At 41.0% G+C, this 17,690-nt stretch overlaps 1 protein-coding gene across 2 annotated transcripts in view; it reads left to right on the plus strand.

The window, feature by feature from the left end:
• Positions 1 to 2,109: 2,109 nt before the first annotated feature.
• Positions 2,110 to 17,690, plus strand: part of AKT3 (AKT serine/threonine kinase 3) — a 642,459-nt gene continuing 626,878 nt past the window's right edge. The window contains exon 1 of one of the 2 annotated variants that reach the window (XM_075596830.1): positions 2,110 to 2,453. The gene's annotated coding sequence lies outside the window, so the exon portion shown is untranslated. Of the gene's footprint in view, positions 2,454 to 3,228; positions 3,639 to 17,690 lie in introns of those variants that run through there. The other variant, XM_075596831.1, reaches the window with a different exon arrangement.

Below are 17,690 nucleotides of genomic sequence, written 5' to 3' on the forward strand. Positions count from 1 at the left end.
GCGTGAACACCAAGGTAGCAGGGTGTGGTTAGGCAAATCCGACACCCCTGCATGAGTGCAGCTACGCCAATACCGTTAGTGGGCTAAAATTGTTGCGGGAGGCACCCAGGACCCAGCAGCACAAATGGGTGGGCAAAGCATTCGGTAGGGGAGCAGTTGCCGAATCGCTCATCCTTATCTTTACCTCTTCCTTTGTAAACCATAATTCTCTATGATTTCCTGCATTTATTTATTTTTGCACTGTATTTACAATACCATGGTCAGCCAATGCCGCTTTCACATGTCTAATTGCATATTAAATTCATATATGCTGCCTTTGATTACTTTTATTGAAAATGAATTACCTAAACTGGTGATGGATATGTACTCCTGTGATCAATCAGCAAAATCCTGCTTCCCAGGGTTGACTAAATGGCTGCTTTTCAGTTTCAAATCAATCCTTTAGTCAGTGTACTTGTGACTCAGCAGCTACAATGTATTCTTAAATTACTAGAGTAATATTATCTATTGTTACATTTTACAGCTCAAACTGCTGGGAGTATTGGCAACAAATTATCACAAATAGGAATGTGTTACAAATATTTTGCACTGCTAGGAAAGTGTGCTAAAGCCTGCTATTGAAATCAAAGGATTATCTGTATACTAAAAATTATTAAAAATGGCATTGAGTTGAATTAAAAAAAAGTACAGTACTGTACATACAGTATTATATAATACTACAGAACTGATTTGTTAAAAAAAAAAAAAAAAAAAAACACACACACACATGCTCCTTTAATCGATTTTTACCCACTATGAAAAAAATTGAGATCCTCAGCACTAAAACTCTTTGTAAAACGGTCAGTTCGTTTAATATTTATTAATGGTGTAGATTTTTATGTCTATAACATTAAGCTCACACAAGCTCAGACCTCTTGAGGACTACTATAATGCAGCCCTGTCTTTACACCCCGTCACAAAATACACCAAATTTGAGAAACATACAGCAGTAGTTGGATTTAAAAAAAAAAAAAAAGATATCTTTTTAAATTAAAAAAAAAAAAAGTTTTGAGAGCTCGTGCACAGGAACAGCCAAGATCAAAGCCGTTATTAAGGATCACAAGAATAGGGCGGGAAAGAGGGGGGGGATGAACGTTGACGTCAGAGGCTCTCTACGTAAATACACCGCCCCCACGTCTGGGAAATCAAAGACTGGGAGGCTTTCCCCGTTCCCGCAGAAGCCGCTATTTTGACCCCTTCGCTGCCGGGGTTGTGAAGAGGCGGAGTCAACGGCGCATTGCAAGCATGCGTGCCTGGCCTCGGCAACTCCCTTCCCCGACAGCGAAGGGGTTTATGAGAGAATCATAGGAAGAGGCGAGAGACAGTCAGTCCTTATTTTTGTGGGAGCTTGTGCCACCGTTTCAAATATCAAATCATAATAAAGTAATAATCAGCCTCATCATTGAGACCAACATGGTTTTAATGATAATGAAAATGCTATCCCCTGTAATTAAAATGTAAGGAATTTTGGGCCCAATGTAGATACTGAGATGTTAAATGGACGTTCATGAGGCTATTTATAGTTGAAATGAGACAGTTAAGAAGTTTGTTTTTTTACTTTCCATTATGTTTATTTTGCATTATAAAATATATTGCGCTACAACAGATACATCTTGTGTCATGAACTCAGTTGCACCAATAAAACAAACAAAAACAATAGCTTAGTTTCTCTTGGACAAGTATCAAACCACCCGGAATATCCCATCCACCCAGTATCTTTCTGAAACTACGAAATCCGAATACATTTTCTTTGAATTTAAAAAGGTACAAAAGATAAAATCGATCATAATAATGATAAAAACTATGATTTATTATTTGAAATAAAAGTGTCGACATGATCAACTCTATATATGATAGTGTAAGGGGGTAGGTGTCCTCATACATGTGAACAGGAGATGCTCCATTCAAACACCCGCTATAGGGTTTTTTTTTTAAATAAAAATACACTTCGACCAATGGTAGAGTTTAAGAACGAAGCAAATCTCTCTCTCTCCCCCCAGTAATGCAGTTCTTAAATAATAATAAAACGAGATCCTGGAAATAAAGCATCCCGAATGGAAAGAGGGGGAGGAGGGTCGTTGGTAGAAGGGAAGAGGGAGGGATATCCCTGTCTGTCTGCCGCGTCTTGTAAGGTTACAAACACAAAACAGGTTCCGGTGGGGAGGGAAGGAGAGAGGGGAAACCCAGTCACCACCTCCCCGTCTCCCCCCTTCATCTTCATCATTATTATTATTTTTTTTCCCGCTGCCGCCTCCTCTTCCTTTTCCTCTCAACAACCCGTCAGCACAGACACCTTCATCCACCACCACCTCCTCCTCCTCCTCTTCCTCAGCAGCAGACATTCCTCCTCCAGCTGCTGCTGCTGCTGCTAATCGTGGTCCCCCCGCCCCCTGCTGCTACCGCCGCCTCTGCAGGTAACCAGCCTGGAGGGAGGGAGACACGGGGAAAGGACGAGAGGGGAGGGGGCGCCTGTCTGTCTGCGATGCTTTATCTGTCCCTTACGCCTTTTTTTAAATTCTTTTTTTTATTTTTATTATTGGGCTTCAATAATATGAGGGCTGTCAACTAGTAAAAACACTCACGTGTCTGGAAGGGAGTGGTATAAATGTGTGTATATTTTTTTGTGTTATCACAGAAGAGATTGCGCACACGCAGACTGCATTTGTGGTGGTGTAAATATTCACACCCCGAGCACAAACATTAGTTCATCTTTTCAGTGTTGGAATGGCCTATAACATATTGCAATATGTGCCTGCAATGTGCAGAGCAATGTATTAAAAGCACCAGGAGGAGCGCCGAAAGATGCCAAATGGTGCTGGGTGTCTGTCAAACTGAACGCAACAATACGCGCGCGTATTCTGTACTGTAGTCAGACAGCTCGACCTCCCCCCACAGTTGTTGCAAGGGGAGGAGGAAGAAGAGAAGGGTCTTCATCTCAGCTGCTGGAGAGCTGCAGCCACTACTTCCTCCACACGGTTGTCTGTGCCTTTCCCAGTATATTTTATTTGTATTTTGTCTTTTTCTTCTCAATTCTGTTTTTTATTTTTTTTTGCATGCGTAGGAGACGTGATTGTTAATGCAGAGGTGACCAACTGCTGCCCTATGGATAATATAAAGATATAGTTGGTAAATGGGATGTGAAGTGGACAGATAGGGTAAGTGGGAGGGAAAGGACAGGATAGGGGTGGGTCCTTTTGAAGGTGATGCCTGCAATACAGGGGCAAGGGGTGTTGTAGCTGCTATTGCTGGAGGATGTCGATCAATGTAACAAACACACATTTATGTGAGACATGACGCACGTCTCACATAAAGCTTGTCCATCAACCCCTGGGTTCATTAATGTATTGCTGCAGGTTAAATAAATAAATAAAAATGCATTGCAGCAAGTACGTTTTTAAGTGGGTTGTTGAATGGTATGACAAGCTTGGTCTTCCCCCCTTTTTTTTTCTTCTTTTCTTGCAACCCCCTCCCATTTATTTCTCCTCCTCTAATACAACAACACCATCTCCTCTACCTACCCTCCTCCCCCGATCCTAAAAATAGAAACCTGGAAGATGGTGCTTGGCTGTTGTGTAGCTCAAGTGATGCTGGCTCCTGCTGTAAGTAAACAAACCAGCCTCCCTGACTATATTGCTTCCTATCAGCCATCATGGTAGCTCATATCTCAACCAGCTCTGTTAGACTTTACACTTTTCTCACTCATTTAGATTTTGTGTCTTTGTGCTGTGCATTTACACACACACACACACACACACACACACACACACACACACACACACACACACACACACACACGTGTGTGTATGCATGCACGTGTATTCACATGTATTTCTGTGTGTACATTTATGCATGTATTTGAGTAAGTGTGTGGGTGCGTGTGTATGCGTAGGTGCTTGTATACACATGTACAGTATGCATTTGTGTGCGCGTGCAAGCATTTATGTGCAAATGGGTGTACACGCATATATGTATTTTTGTGTACATACACGCAAGTTTGTATTTGTGAGTGTATACTCTTGTATCTATAAATGTGCATGTATATTCTTATTCCTTTTTTGTAAATCCGTGTATACGGATGAATGCATTTATGCATGTGCGTTTATACACGTATTTATTTTTGGTATGTGTGTGTATATATGTATGTACGTGTATACACATTAATGTATCTATGCGGGTGTGTGCGTTTATACGCATGTATTGCGTGTGTGTGCGTTTATACGCATGTATTGCGTGTGTGTGTGTGTGTGTGTGTATGTGCGCGCGCGCATAGGGGGGATGATAAATATACACTATCTTTTGGATTAATTAATTCCCCCCCTCCCCTTATTTCCTATTTCCTTTTGCCTATTTTTGGGTCTCATCATCTCTCGTTTTGAATTATACATACAGATAATCCCTGTGTTTTTATTAGGGGGCATAATAACCCATAAACATGTTTATCTTTTTTTAAACCTTTGTGATGCAGTCTTGTTTATTTATATAATAATCACAGAAGAACATTACTGGTCAATCATGCTCTTGATTGGCGGAGTTGGCCTTTAACCCAGCCTGGACTTTATTGGCCAGTAATGACCTGTTACTCAGGATTATTACTTTTTTATAGGTTACGTGTATGTTTTAAGTGTATTTATAGTAATAATATAGACACGTATGGTCATCTTGATAAATTCCTAAATTTTGTTGTGAACTTTTACTATACTTATTAATTCTGCATTGTTAAATTATTTCTCTTAGTATTTTGGGACATTATGGTCTTCCACGCTTCTAGTCCAGCTATTGTAAGGTTGTGATTCGTCCGCAAATCTCCATAGACTTCAGTAGGGTTTTGTGCCTTAACGACCGCTTTGGAGTATAAAGAATTTACCCCTATGTTCGAACTATGTTTTCCCTAGTTAAGTAGTTTATATACAACTGATGAAATTGTGCCTTTCTGCTTATTTTTTTAATTAAGGTTAATAATTTGTTCTTAACAATTCGTCTATTTGTTTACCGTATTTCAGTTGTAGATAGCTTATATATAGGAATAGATTTTGTTTAAAAAAAAACAAGTAATTGGGCATTTTGTGGTATTTTGACATTTGGAGTTTATCGGGCAGTATGAACTGTTTATGCATGGCTCCACTGTAGTTGTGTAATCCTTTTTTTTCTTTTTCATTTCCTTTATTAAATGTATGTATATCTTTATATAACGCCATCCATGTACATAGTGCTTTACAGTAGTAGTAACACGTGACATAATAGCGCTTCATACATAAAAGTAGACATTAGGAAAAGGAGTCCCTGCCCCGAAGAATTTATTTATTTATAAAATGTTTGTTTTACCAGGAAGTAATACATTGAGAGTTACTTGTCGTTTTCAAGTATGTCCTGGAAATAACCCTCGACTCCGCCGGGACTTACAATCTAAATGAAATGGTTGCAGTTTTTTGTTTTGCTCCTGCATCTTTTTGTATCATGTTTTTTGCAAGTACAGGCATACCCCGCACTAACGTACGCAATGGGACCGGAGCATGTATGTAAAGTGAAAATGTACTTAAAGTGAAGCACTACCTTTTTCCCACTTATCGATGCTTGTACTGTACTGTACAAATGCGTTATTTACATCAGTTTGCACATATAATCGTCATATATGTGCAAAACTGATGTAAATAACGCATTTGTAACAGGCTCTATAGTCTCCCTGCTTGGGTACAGGTTGGGAGCTAGTATTGCTGTTCAGGACGTGCTGACAGGCGCATGCGTGAGCTGCCGTTTGCCTATTGAACGATATGTACTTACTCGCGAGTGTACTTAAAGTGAGTGTCCTTAAACCGGGGTATGCCTGTATTTCACTTTTGTTCATCTCTGCTTCTTTGACCAAATAAATCTGGGCATCAAACTAAACTTTTTGGGGATAGTCCTAAGATATTGATGTGAATATGATTTCCTTAGTTTTTGAGATCCTATTCACTAATAAAAGGATGTGGTTTTGTCTTATCATTTACCTTGAAAAAAAAACTGTTTCTTTTAAACTGATACCAACATTGTTTTGGCCGAAATTAATTGTATGTTTATGTATGTGATATGGTTTTGAAGCAAACGGTGGAACTGTGTGCTCATTTGCATGTCATTTCCCAGAATCCCTTGCTGCAGTGGAAGCACTGTATGCTGGGTGATAATGTTGAAAGGCAGGGTTGCAGACCTGTTTAAGACATGCAAATGAGCAGTGGTTGACAAATCACCAAAAAATCTACTCGCCACACAAAAAATTCTACTCGCCACCTAGTACCAAACGTGTGCTGCTTGGGCCAATATTTACTCGCCCGGGGGTTAAATCCACTCGCCCGGGGCGAGCAAATGTATAGGTTTGTCGAACACTGCAAATGAGCACACAGTAATTTTCTCCATTTGCCATATGCTCTACTGTGGAGGGTTTTTGTCACTTTTTGCTTACCCACCATAACTTAACTAAGTGTGTATATATATATATATATATATATATATATATATATATATATATATATATATATATATATATATATATATATATATAATTACGATACCGTACCATATATTCAAATAAAATGACACTTGTGAGCACATTCACATGTCTTAGGCAGGTCTGCAACCCTGCCTTTCACCGTTATCCCCAGCATCACACACATGTTTTTGTGAATGGTTTCTCTGGCTTTGCATCTGATTCCCATGCTGTGCTTTTAAAGCTGTGTTAACAGCAAGCATTAGCTTATATGGGCTACATGTAACAATGGTTTTTCAGACAAAATGTGACACGTGTGCTCATTTGCATGTCATTTCCCAGAATCTCTTTCTGCAGTGGAAGCACTGTATACTGGGGATAATGGTGAAATTCAGGGTTGTAGACCTGCCTAAGACATGTGAATGTGTATATTATCCTGGATGGCCCCCTGCCGCCTTAAACTCAACATGGCTAAAACAAAGCTCCTCATACTTCTCCCAAACCTGGCCCTACTACCTCCTTCTACATTACTGTTGGAACTACGATCATTCACCCAGTAGCCCAAGCACGCTGCCTAGGGGTCACACTCGACTCCTCTCACATTCGCCCCTCACATTCAAAACATATCTAAAACCTGTTGCTTTTTCCTCCGCAATATAACAAAGATACGCCCTTTCCTCTGTTCGACTGCTAAAACTTTGACTCAGGCCCTCATTCTCTCCCGTCTTGATTACTGTAACCTCCTGCTGTCCGGCCTTCCTGCCTCTCATCTGTCTCCCCTACAATCTATCCTAAACGCTGCTGCCAGAATCACTCTACTCTTTCCTAGATCTGTCTCAGCATCTCCCCTCATGAAATCCCTCTCCTGGCTTCCAATCAAATCCCGCATCTCACACTCCATTCTTCTCCTCACTTTTAAAGCTTTACACTCTTCTGCCCCTCCTTACATCTCAGCCCTAATTTCTCGTTATGCACCATCCAGACTCTTGCGTTCTTCTCAAGGATGTCTTCTTTCTACCCCCTTTGTATCTAAAGCCCTCTCCCGCCTTAAACCTTTTTCACTGACTGCCCCACACCTCTGGAATGCCCTTCCCCTCAGTACCCGACTAGCACCCTCTCTATCCACCTTTAAGATCCACTTGCTTAAAGAAGCATATGAATAGCACTGTGGATATTCTGAACACATGATACATAAAGCTTGGCCCCCTGCAGACGCACTTACCAGAACTCCCTCCTACTGTCTCTGTACGTTCTCTCTACCAATTAGACTGTAAGCTCCTCGGGGCAGGGGCTCCTCTTCCTTAATGTTACTTTTATGTCTAAAGCACTTATTCCCATGATCTGTTATTTATATTATCTGTTATTTATTTGATTACCACATGTATTACTACTGTGAAGCGCTATACATTAATGGCGCTATATAAATAAACAAAAAGGGAGAAGGTTCCAGGGCACTACGGATTTTCAAAAGAATTTATTGAACAGGCACAACGTTTCAACCACCAAGCGTGGTCTTTCTCAAGTGAAGATCACTTGAGAAAGACCACGCTTGGTGGTTGAAACGCTGTGCCTGTTCAATAAATTCTTTTGAAAATCCGTAGTGCCCTGGAACCTTCTCCTTTTTTGTCTGCTTTGGAGCTTGTCATTGTCAGGAACTCCCCTGTTCCAGGAGCACCGGTAACAGCAAGTATCTAATGTTTTTTGGATTGTGGTGTGCAGCATTACCTTTGCCTTTTGCTATATAAATAAAGACATTCAATACAATACAATACAATGTGCTCACAAGTGATCTTTTTATTTACTATATGCAATATGGTGGAGGTTTCTTGTTGCCTTTTTCACCCACCATAACTTAAAACATAAATATATTATATACAGTGGTGTGAAAAAGAAAGTACAACCTCTTTGAATTCCATGGTTTTACATATCAGGACATAACAATCATCTGTTCTGTAGCAGGTCTTAAAATTAGGTAAATACAACTTCAGATGAACAACAACACATGACATATTACACCGTGTCATGATTTATTTAACAAAAATAAGGCCAAAATGGAGAAGCCATGTGTGAAAAACCAAATACACCTTATGATTCAATAACTTGTAGAACCACCTTTAGTAGCAATAACTTGAAGAAATCGTTTTCTGTATGACTTTATCAGTCTCTCACATCGTTGTGGAGGAATTTTGGCACACTCTTCTTTACAACGTTGCTTCAGTTCATTGAGGTTTGTGGGCATTTGTTTATGCACAGCACTCTTAAGGTCCCGCCACAGCATTTAAATCGGGTTGAGGTCTGGACGTTGACTGGGCCATTGAAACACATTGATTCTTTTCTTTTTCAGCCATTCTGTTGTAGATTTGCTGGTGTGCTTGTGATCATTGTCCTGTTGCATGACCCAATTTCGGCAAAGCTTTAGCTGTCGGACAGATGGCCTCACATTTGATTCTAGAATACTTTGGTATACAGAGGAGTTCATGGTCAACTCAATAACTGCAAGGTTCCCAGGTCCTGTGGCTGCAAAACAAGCCCAAATCACCACCCCTCCACCACCGTGCTTGACAGTGGGTATGAGGGGTTTGTGCTGATATGCTGTGTTTGGTTTTCGCCAAACGTGGCGCTGTGCATTATGGCCAAACATCTCCACTTTGGTCTCGTCTGTCCAAAGGACATTGTTCCAGAAGTCTTGTGATATGTTCAGGTGCAACTTTGCAAACCTAAGCCGTGCTGCCATGTTCTTTTTAGAGAGAAGAGGCTTTCTCCTGGCAACCCTTCCAACCAAACCATACTTGTTCAATCTTTTTCTAATTGTACTGTCATGAACTTTAACATTTAACATGCTAACTGAGGCCTGTAGAGTCTGAGATGTAACTCTTGGGTTTTTTGCAATTTCTCTGAGCATTGCACAGTCTGACCTTGGGGTGAATTTGCTGGGATGTCCACTCCTGGGAAGATTGTCAACTGTCTTGAATGTTTTCCACTTTTGAATAATATTTCTCACTGTAGAATGATGGACGTTAAATTGTTTGGAAATGGCCTTATAACCCTTCCCAGATTGATGGGCAGCAACTATTGCTTCTTTAAGATCTTTGCTGATGTCTTTCCTCCTTGGCATTGTTGTTAACACACACCTAAATGCTCCAGACCAACAAACTGCTAAAACGTCAGCTTTTATAGAGGTGGTCTCACTTGCTGATGATCAATTAATCAAGGGCATTTGATTAGCAGCACCTGTCTGCTACTTAGCATCTTAATTCCTATGGAAGCAGTAAAGGTGTACTTAGTTTTTCACACATGGCTTCTCCATTTTGGCTTTATTTTTGTTAAATAAATCATGACGGTGTAATATGTCATGTGTTGTTCATCTGAGGTTATATTTACCTAATTTTTAGACCTGCTAAGGAACAGATGATTGTTATTATGTCCTGATATGTAAAACCATAGAATTCAAAGAGGGTGTACTTTCTTTTTCACGCCACTGTGTGTGTGTGTGTGTGTGTGTGTATATATATACCCCATACGATACTGTTTGAAGCACGACATCAAGGGATAGCACTCAGGTAAGTAGTTGACAAGTTCTTTGTATTAAGAAAGACACAAAAAACGATGTTTCGGTCCCCCAGTGGGACCTTTCTCAAGGTGGTGTAATGAATACAGTGCAAAATACATATAAATAGCCCACAACCCAAGTGCTGCTTAATTAAACCAATCACAGTAAATTAACATCAACTGCCTGTGTAACCTACATGCAACATACCTGCGGGATAACGGTGGCCATTTTGAATATATTAAGCCGGTAGGTGCTGCAATGTATATAAGCATGCGCAAAAGACTTGGAATTTAATTGGCTTAGCTAGTTACTCACTGAGGCAATGCAAAGCCGTGAGGTCTGTGAATGCGGCGGCCATCTTGAATAAACTGCGCATGTGCGTATAGTAATACCACATCGTGAGCCGGCACCCAAGTATGTGAACTGTTCACAAGGAGATCGTGATGGGCAGAACAGCTGGCGGGGAAGCAAATACTGCGGAACACCTAATGTGCTCACCAAGAATGTGCAGAGAAATGTTTGAGAATACAAATGTATATACAAGGATGACGTGGCTGAATTTGAGTCGTCGTTTATACACTGATTACATCAAGCATAAGGAACACAATATCGGCACGAGGCTTACTGACACATTCCATCTCGCAGTACATTGATTATTTTCTACAGCTTATGGTCACCAGAATGCAGTCTTTTGTGAAAGACACCACTGATTTTATTAATCAGATAAGCACCATATCGGACATAACAGATGACACTACACTGGTGACAATGGACGTAGCTAGCCTATATAAAAATATTAAGCACAATGAAGACATTGAGGCTAGCAAATGTCACTTTGAACAATTCATCAACCATCAGGGTCCCCCTCCTAATTTCTTGTTACTATTAATGCATATCATTCTCAACAAAAATTATTTCAAATTTGAGAATCAGTTCTACGTGCAGTTGATGGGAACAGCTATAGGATCGAACATGGCCCCCTCGTATGCCAACCTTTTTATGGACTCATACGAGCAGAAGTTTATTCTGAATAATAATGCATTTAGCATCAATATCACTAAATATCTACACTACATAGATGACCTGTTCCTCGTCTGGGATGGTTCTGAGACTGTCCTGCTGTTGTTTGTGGATCAACTTAACGCAATACCCTCCACCATCCGCTTCACTCAATTTCAGTACAAAAGAGGTGCCTTTACTTGACACAATAGTCTACAAGAACAATGGGGCACTAGCTACAAGACTTTATAAAAATCACACAGACAAGAATACCCTCCTACTGGCTACCAGCCACCATCCGGTGGCACTGAAGAAAGGTCTACCATTTTCACAATTTTTGCGAATAATAAGGATTACCAGTGATCCATCAAAGCTGGACCAAGAACTCATGGAGATGAAGGATTGGTTCCTGTTGTAGGGATACAGATAGAATAATGTCTCTATGGCCTTGGAACGGCCAAAAGCTTTAACAGAAGCAGGTTGCTGACACCAAAGGACAAAAAAACCCAGATGATAACCATTTTAACATTAGAAGCACTTACAGCATGGCCTCAGGTTGCATCAAGAGGACCATTCAGAAACACAGTCATATTCTGACCAACGACAAGGTTATTGGCAAAAACGTTATCAAACCACCCAGATTCTGCTATCGCAGGGGCCGGAACTTTGGGGACTACCTCACGAAGGCAGTATGCAGTAAAACCAACGTGGTTGACTAGACCAACGGGCGTGTTAAAATGTCGCGGTTGCATAAACTGCCAATATATGATATTGGAAAACACATACACACATCCGCATAATAGCAATCGGCTAAAGATCAAGGACTTCTTGAAATGCGAATCTAAAAGTGGTGTATTTCATTCGATGCCCATGTGGCCTTTACTACGTGGACAAGACCATGAGGATGCTCAAAGAGCGATTTGAGCTTCAATCAGTCGGCCATCCAGAAGGCACTGACTGACACTGAAGATAAGGAGGATTTGATACATCAATCTGTGGCCAGGCATTTTAAAGAGAAGCAGCATGGGCTGTCTACCTTGCGTTGCATGCCAATTGCCCAGGTACGGGCATCTGGGAGAGGTGGTAACCGCAACAGAACATTACTACAGCTTGAAGCAAGATTGATTCATAGCTTGGGCACCCTGAGCCCTCAAGGCTTAAACGAGGACTTTAAGCTCAGCTGCTTCCTGTAAATTTCTTCCTGTCTCAATACGTTGCCTGCTGATACTATGAAATTGTCTTTCCACAGCATAACGAGTATACATCTGCCTTGATCGCCAGCCTGCCAGCTGCATCCTAACAAGAAAAATGACTTGTACCTGACGATGAGTAATATTGTCCAGCATCTGCGCTTTGACGGACTACTATATCCTATGGACTATTACAGTTCTGATATATATTCCTGCGAGCATTGCATATCTATTTACTTTTATTTGAACGTTGTAATATGTATCAGCATACTATTATGTCGGGACATTGCACTTTTGCTTGCTTGCTCTTTGTACCTTTGCTTTATGCTGCAGACATATGCTCTCAGAATTTCTTGGTACACTTGACGGGCATTCCTTGCTTCGTGTGTATAGAAACTATACAGTGACATTATTCAGCAAATTGTGTCCCACAGAACCCATCCATATACTGTTCTACTTCCAATATATCGTTCTGTGTCATTGCTTTTATGATCGTCACAATCCCCTTTGATTAAGTTTTTGACTGTGGGTTTGCACTATTACTATTATATACTGCAACATGTTTCACACACTGACAGACATTGTGTTCCTTATGCTTGATGTAATCAGTGTATAAGTGATGACTCAAATTCAGCCACATCATCCTTGTATATAAATTTTTATTCCCAAACATTTCTCTGCACATTCTTGGTGAGCACATTAGGTGTTCCACAGTATTTGCTTCGCTGCCAGCTGTTCTGCCCATCAAGATCTCCTTGAGAACAGTTCACATACTTGGGTGCCGGCTCACGATGTGGTATTACTATGCGCACATGCGCAGTTTATTCAAGATGGCCGCCGCATTCACAGACCTCACAGCTTTGCATTGCAACAGTGAGTAACAAGCTGAGCCAATTAACTTCCGAGTCTTTTGCGCATGCTTATATACATTGCAGCATCTACCGGCTTAATATATTCAAAAGGGCCACCGTTCTCTCGCAGGTATGTTGCATGTAGGTTACACAGGCAGTTGTTGTTAATTTACTGTGATTGGTTTAATTAAGCAGCACTTGGGTTCTGGGCTATTTATATGTATTTTGCACTGTATTCATTGCACCACCTTGAGAAAGGTCCCACAGGGGGACCGAAACGTCGTTTTTTTGGTGTCTTTCTTAATACAAAGAACTTGTCAACTACTTAGCTGAGTGCTGTCCCTTGATGTCGACACACACACACACACACACACACACACACACACACACACACACACACACACACACACACACACACACACACACACACACACACACACACACACACACACACACACACACATATATATATATATATATATACACACACACACATATATACACACACACACACACACACACATATATATACATACACACACACACACACACACACACAACACAACACAAAAAAGCGCAAGCTCCATAGCGCGTAACTGTGTACAAAATGGGTAAATTTATTTAAAGGAAAGTGTCCCAAGAGATACACTTACAGGATGCTAAAATAACACAAACATTGGAGAGAATCTGTAAAGGGCGTCATCTACATGAGTAGTGGGTCCGACTGATACTGTGCACCTGATGTGGCTGTTTGCAACTCCTGCCACTCCTGCTGCAGCGTTTCAGCGTCTCCAATGCTCAGATCACTTCCGTGTGTAGTTCACTGCTGGAAATGAAGGCGGATCAGCCAGTGATACCTCCGGGGGGGAACTTCCTGCCTGCTCTGCCCACTTCCGGTCCCTGTGGTAAAAAATAATAATGTGTATATATATATATATATAGATATATAGATAGATAGATAGATATATATATATATATATATATCTATCTATCTATATATATATCTATATATCTATTTAAAAAACAGATTGAACAAGAAAGTTCATAATCAGTGCTGCAGAGTGAGCAGTGAACAAGCCCTTGATGTGCAGATATAAATGGAGTCAAGAATAAAGTTCATGTTGAAAATGGTTTGCTAATGATAACAAATGATAGGCACTGCGGTAGATTAATGAGTTGCTCCATTGCAGGAGTACAATGGTTCCAAGGGGTATGTATGGTGAAATGTGTCCAACCAAGCCAGTACGGTGGGACAGATCTCCTCACCTCCGGCAAACCGCGGACCCTGGAGCAATGGTTTGTATATGTTACATAGGTACGTAGCAGATGAGGTTGAAAAAAGACAGATCAACAAAGTTCAACCTATGCTAAATTTAAACGACAGATACTTTATCCTACATCAATACCTTACATTTATCTGTATTAAACCTCATCTGCCACTTACCTGCTTAAGTTTCCAGTCTCTCCAAGTCCTCCTGGAGAGAAATTACATCCTGCTCTGGTTCTGCTACCTTACACAATTTAGTGTTCAGCCAAGATGGAGACTTTGCTGTCGATGTCAACCTCAAGGTTATTAATAAACAAGTTCCCCATACTTGTAATTGTATATATACTTCTATGCATTTTCAAAACAATAAAAACTAGAGACAGGAACTACTGAGCACTTTTTTATGGGGAAGTTGTATTTTGAAAGAACATTCTTGTGAAGCCAGCCTTGTCCAGTGAATGGGAGTGTTATTTACATGTAAAATTTAATGTTTTCTAGTTGGAAAGGGTATGTAAATACCTAATTTAGTATTCTGTGTCTCTTGTTATTAGCGTGAGGCTTTCAGTGTGCTTCTTTCTTTGCTTTCGATTGGTTATAAACTTATTTTAGATTCGTACACTAGAACAACAAGAAAAGAAACATAGTTTGAGCACTCTCCCAACACTCTGGATGATTAATGTATGGTTTAAAACAAATTTAATATTAACAAGGAATGTTAAAATATTGGGTATTAAATAACAACAGGGACGCAGCTGAGATCCTAGTGAGAGTACAATAGTAGGACTCTGGATCAATATCAATATGTGTGGTAAACCGAACATGTCTTTCACCACCGATATACCTGTCACAGGAGACCAGGTTTATCAGCACCTTTTTATATCGGGATCATTGAGCAAAGCAAGGAGTTAAAATAAATTGTAATTTATTTCAGGAAAAGAGATACACACAATGTAACACAATTTACAGGGTTAACGCAGTTACTGGGAACGGGGCTAACGAATAAACCTGTCTTTTAAATGAAATTCTCAAAAATGACCTTTGTAGGAGCCCTTTCCAATGACCGGTAGGTACTCACGAAAGTCCTGGAACAGATTTCGGCATGCAATGCCAGACGCGACCGCTACGTTCTTCAGAAGTTCGACTTACAAGAATTCTTGAGTCAAAATCTTTGAAGCCGGCTTCCGTCTATTCAATACAGAGTATCTTTGAATTTGCCGCTGATGGTTTGGCGTTTGGAATCTGCGCTCCTCATTGGCTGCAAGGTTTCTTATGGGTTTCAGGGTCCCATTCAGAAACCTCTGCAGCCTATCAGAGCGTGGGAATTTCCCTGCCAGCCAATCAACGATTTGCCGGTATTGTAAAGCTGGGTGGGTACCTTTTCTCATTCTGCAAAGGGGCATGCGCCAACCTGGCACCTCTGTCTCTTAGCATACTGAGCCCACCCACTGTCAAGGCTCCACAGAGTCTGGGATCTGGTAAATGGTGGCCGGATAGCCCTATGTTAGCCCAGCATGCGGGTACTCAAGCAGAACTGCAGTACCCCTCCTGGTCTAACACCGTGGCATATCTGAAGCTTTCAAGTCAGGACTCCGCACAAACACATAGGCACCAGGCTAGGTAGCCATCTTGTCTCTTGGAATCCATGACTTGGAAAACCCACAGTTCATTCACAGGTTATCAGTACATATACCTATAAAATATAACTCTATAATAAAATATACCGTGTCCTGTCTTCTGTGTGATAAAAATATATAAGTCCCTGTTCTGGTGTCAGGGATGGAGTGAGAGTATATGTTGCCTACACTCACTAGCCTCATACTTGGCACACTTGAGAAATAACTTATAAAACCTTTTTCACACAAGAAATCACTCTCGGCTTTATTATTTAGCTGGAGCACCCACTGAACCCCTATACCAGGGTACCTGGGCATGTATCTAGGCACCTCTCCTTATACTAGAGACCCCCTATTTATACTAAGGACCCGTGTATGGTTGCAGGTATACATTAACCCCTTCATGCCTGTTTACATTGTCTGGAAGATACTTCAGCAGGAATCCTGGCTGTGAGTCGTAATAGCGTTTTCAGAGTCAGAGTTTGACTGGAGCAATGTGCTTGGCTGCATCCGAGAATCTCGCTCGATTCCCGGATCCAACTCCTGGGTATCCCAGAATCCCGAGAACCCCGATACATAGACACATTCTGTAAAGACTTTCTCTGACAAACCCACCCTGAAACTTACAGCCTAGAAATCTCCCTGTCCCAGCACCCCAGGAAAGGCGAAACACACAAATCTTTAATGTTGCATAATTTGCACACAGTCACAGTAATGCATTTAGGACATCTGGGTCCAAGAGCTGACACTTTAGGACCTCAACACACTGATCAGGGGTAACCAAGTGGGCTTAACCTTTATTAGTGAGCCTGGTTAAGCCCTTCACCGTCACAATACCCAAGTAAGGTTAACTTGTTGTCCACCCCAAAAAATATATATAAGGGATATAGGAGAAAACAAAATACCAATACCCTGATAGAGAACATATATGGCTGATAAAGGGTCAGTAATTGTTAAGGCTGGTGTGTATATATAAACTGATAACCACCACCTCAAGGGAGTCGGTACCAAATATGGTGTAGCCTTATGGAGGCATGAGGAATTGATGACTCGGATCTCACTATGATTCAAGTAGACTGGTATGCTACTCAAGGCGTCCGATGATAATGTGATGGCCCATATAGTGTATATCACATGAAAAAATATGTTATTATAGCTATGCACCATTTTTCAGATCCTCAAATGTATTAATAGCAAGACTAACAATATACCCACATAGAGTTCGCAATGTGAACTGCCAGCGGGGTGCAGTTCTGGTATAGAGGGGTATAACCTCTGCAAATGTAACCAGTAGCTCATGGAAACAGTGATAATGTTTATGGAAACAATGATAATGTTTTTGCCTAGTATATGTCGGCGAGTAACAAGGTGATATCCTCTACAGGCGGTACACCCACTCTCTGGACACAATTAATTAAGCCAGTGTGCTCCTATTGAAGCGGCTATTTATGTAAGAACACATAATGGATGTTCAGGTGTCTGATAATAGCGAGAGAATCCCCAGGTGCTGGTTAGGATGCTGATACAGGAACAGTACTTGGCCAACGCTCCGTCGCCAGTTCTGAAGACCGTTTTTCTGTCTTCAGAAAAATCTGGCCGCACAGCGGCCAAGGTAGGTACCTTGCCCGGCCCCATTGAGGGACGGTTCTTGTCCCTGCAGTGTACGCCATAGCGTGCGCTGCAGCGTACCTAGCCTAAGGCTTCACCATATTTGGTACCGACTC

The sequence above is a fragment of the Ascaphus truei genome, chromosome 4 (assembly GCF_040206685.1).
Source record: "Ascaphus truei isolate aAscTru1 chromosome 4, aAscTru1.hap1, whole genome shotgun sequence".
Taxonomy (NCBI): domain Eukaryota; kingdom Metazoa; phylum Chordata; class Amphibia; order Anura; family Ascaphidae; genus Ascaphus; species Ascaphus truei.